This window comes from Panthera pardus, unplaced genomic scaffold (genome assembly GCF_024362965.1).
Source record: "Panthera pardus isolate Hobbes unplaced genomic scaffold, ASM2436296v1 HiC_scaffold_16, whole genome shotgun sequence".
NCBI classification, from domain to species: domain Eukaryota; kingdom Metazoa; phylum Chordata; class Mammalia; order Carnivora; family Felidae; genus Panthera; species Panthera pardus.
The window spans coordinates 132,321,156-132,325,027 of NW_026526721.1; the positions used below are offsets into that span (position 1 = coordinate 132,321,156).

Consider the following 3,872-nt stretch of genomic DNA (forward strand, 5'->3'; position numbering starts at 1 on the left):
CTCTCACCAAGCTCTCATAAATCCCTTTGCTTCTAACATTCACTGTGTCATTTTAAAACATACTCTTTACTAATTGAAATTTGTGTTTTAAAATCTATTTTTTGATAATTTCTTGTTTCTAAATCACAACTATTACCTTCAGGTTGCTTGTTCATGATGAATCTGGAGCTTGATGGTTACAAATCTTGTCCCACTACATCCTTCCTGCTAATTGGGACAGCTTCTGGCACTGTGGATGGAAGTGCTTGGAATACCTTCTCTCTCAGATGAGAGAAACCCAAGCAGTGGAAGAATTTGCTTCAAGAAATGCTTTTTTAAAAACCTCATTTTTTGGCTAAGTGGTAAAAAAACACAGTGATGACTCATCAGTTGAAATCAGATCCTTCATCCCAAAAAAGTGTTTTTATAAGAAGTGGGTGTTTTTTTTTTTTTCTTTCCCCAAAGGCAGTCTGCATAATATTTGGTGCTTCTCTTTTCTGAGTCATATATTCCATCTCAGTGGAAAGTGACAGTTTCAGACTTGAGCCAATAACATTTTATTTTCAGAGCTGTGCACGACGCCCCCTTCTCCAGGGATCTGCTTTTGCCTTCATCCCTAAGAGGAGTTCAGGCATGGACCATTCCACACCGACAGTCTCCCTTTCCCCCCTTCCCTTGGCCAGTTATTAACCTGTTTTTCTAAAGACCCTGGAGCAGAATAAATGCCTAGAGAGAGCATTCAGAAACAGCGCTAGTTGTAAATAAGCATGGCAAGTTTATTGTCCTTCTAGAGGCAACCACAGTCAAACACCGTCAATCTCTGTCTCGCAATCCTGGGTCTCCACGCAGGAGCCTTTATTCACAACCTCCCCCCCACCCCAAAAACATTTTCTTTCTGTTGTTTCTTTCTTGTGACTCTGCAACTCTGTGTCATTACTGAAAGAAAGTGATGTGATTCATTTCTGATCCATGAAAGCAAACATCCCATCCTGTTCAGTTTGTCTTCTTGGAAGCCTCCACAAATACCTCCTTGCTAGAAAACAAAAATGTAAAACTTGTATCCATTTCTGTTCCAGAATGAAAGACACAGGAAATTTATGAGTCTGGAGATAAGGCCTGAGTTTCACAAATTAAGAAGGTATTTAAGAGCGCTTCAATGAGAACATTAAGACTAGGAAACCCGAGGGGAAAGAGTTAAAAGAACCATCAGGGATTGGGAACAGCAGCATCCAACAGCTGCCTGGATGGCAAGTGGGACTGGACTTAGGGTGACCAACTGTCCCAGTTTACCTGGACTGAGGGGGTTCCTGGGATGTGGGACTTTCAGTTTTTTAATCCAGGAAGTTCTGGGAATACCGGGACAAGTTTGCCACCCTGACTGGAGCTCTCTTTCCTAATCAGAAGCTACCCCCACTGTTGTGCCTCAAAGAGCCAGGTTCTGCTCTGGAAAGGTAGGAAGGGGCAACGATGATCCCAGGCCAGGAACTGGAAGGGAAAGAACAAAGCCAGAGGCAGAGACTGTCATTTAGACTTCCAGGTTCAGTGTGCTAAGTAAGGGATGTTTGGGATAAGAACGGGGCAGTGGTGGGGCGCCTGGGTGGCTCAGTCAGTTGAGCATCCGACTCTAGATTTTGACTCGGATCATGGTCTCATGGTTTGTGAGTCTGAGCCCTGCATTGGGCTCCACACTGCCAGTGGGATTCTCTCTCTCTTCCTCCCTCTGCCCCTCCCCAGTGCTCTCTCTCTCTGTCTCTCTCTGTGTCTCTGTCTCTGTCTCTGTCTCTCTCTCAAAGTAAATAAACAAACTTAAAAAATTAAACAACACAAAAAAGGTGCAGCGATGAGAGTGAACAATCCTGTTAATGGCTCAAAAGCACCGGGCAGAACTCCACCCTGTAAGGAAAGGATCACTCAATTAGGTAAAATGAACAGATTCCACCTGAGCTTTTAAACTGCCTTCCACGCAGCCTTCCAAGAGTCCTTGTGAGTTAGGGGTAGGCTGGGGCTCTAGCCAAATCCCAGGGCTCAGCTCCTGTTCCTCCCACACGCTGTGGGCCCTCCCTCTCCATCCATCCCCAGAGGTTGTGCATTCGTTATTCAAAGCTCCCTTTCTTGTGCTCACAGGCCCTCTGCACCCCACACGGCTGGAAGCCAGGAGCACAACCCAGCTGGGCCCCCCTGCACTGAAGGAACTGGAGAGGCAGTTAATATCATCAATAATATGGAGTCTCCTCCTTGGTCACTTCTCTCTTCAAGAAAAACAATAGCAAAAAGTCAGAAATAAAGCAAAGTAGATACATGGCCCCTATTGTCAAGCCTACCTTGGGGTCCTTTGACTTTCTAGTCAAACTTCGTTTGACTTGCTATTTAGTCTTGAGTCAATATTTTATGACTCTCCAAGGTTAGCTATTAATTTGTTGAAAATCATTAAGGTACAAATGGTTTTTATCCAATAGTGGTACAAACGATTGTTTTCCTGTAGAGAGAAAAGTGGCATCTGTTTGATAGAAACTATAATTCTAAAGGTTATGGTTTTATTGCCTTGAAAAAAATAACTAGTTTGTTTCTAACTTAGTGAACTTATTCCATATTTTTTCTTGTACTTCCATATATACGTTATCTTGTACATCTTATACACCTGGTTCCTTATTAACGAGTTAAGATAAAACTGTGAGGGGCACCTGGGTGGCTCAGTCAGTTGGGCATCTGACTTCAACTCAGGTCATGATCTCGTGGTTCATGGGTTTGGGCCATGTGTTGGGCTCTGTGCTGGCAGCTCAGAGCCTGGAGCCTGATTTGGATTCTCTGTCTCCTTCTCTCTCTGCCCCTCCCCCACTTGTGCTCTGTCTCTCTCTCTCTCAAAAATAGATAAACATTTTAAAAAAACATTATGTAGGTATTTATCCAAGGGACACAGGTATGCTGTTTCGAAGGGACACGTGCACCCCCATGTTTATAGCAGCACTATCAACAGTAGCCAAAGTATGGAAAGAGCCCAAACGTCCATCGATGGATGAATGGATAAAGAAGATGTTGTGTACACACACACACACACACACACACACACACACAATGGTGTATTACTCGGGAATGAAAAAGAATGAAATCTTGCCATTTGCAACTACGTGGATGGAACTGGAGGGTATTATGCTAAGCGAAATTAGAGAAAGACAAATATCATATGACTTCACTCATATGAGGACTTTAGGAGACAAAACAGATGAACATAAGGGAAGGGAAGCAAAAATAATATAAAAATAGGGAGGGGGACAAAACGTAAGAGACTCTTGAATATGAAGAACAAACAAAGGGTTGCTGGAGGGATGGTGGGAGGGGGGATGGGCTAAATGGGTAAGGGGTACTAAGGAATCTACTGAAATCATTGTTGCACTACATGCTAACTAATTTGGATGTAAATTAAAAAAAATAAAATTAAAGAAAAGAACATGCATAGCAATGACTTTCTTTGAGAAAGTGCTACCAAAATTATAAGCTGACAGGCTAATCAGGGTGGCTTAAAACACAAGTTCTATTTTCTGTTTGCATCTTTTTTTTTTTTTTTAGCATGTCTTGTTTTAAGCAATATGGTTCTTAGGTAATTTGACTGAAAGGCTTTCCTTTCCAACATAAAACTAGAAGAGGAAATTCAAATTAAAAATTATTTCCTTTCTTTGAAAAAGAAAAAAAAAGCATCACCATATCACTTGGACACAGCAATTCCACTTCTAGAAGTTTATCCTAATAAAATAGGTGCCAAAACATAAAATAAATAAATAAATAAATAAAAACAAATAAAAAAACATTATGTACTCATAATGTATTTTTATGGGAATTATGGTTTTTTTAAAGCATTTTCATAATTATGCCCTGGGAAGTTATCCCCACAGCACCTC

The 3,872-nt window shown here is 41.5% G+C and overlaps 1 long non-coding RNA gene across 1 annotated transcript; it reads right to left on the reverse strand.

Moving 5' to 3' along the window:
* Positions 1–731: 731 nt before the first annotated feature.
* Positions 732–2,833, reverse strand: LOC109258733 (uncharacterized). Its single transcript, XR_002076392.2, has 2 exons — positions 1,270–2,833; positions 732–1,012 (listed from the first exon to the last, which is right to left on the reverse strand). It is a non-coding gene; the product is annotated as an uncharacterized LOC109258733 (long non-coding RNA).
* Positions 2,834–3,872: the final 1,039 nt, after the last annotated feature.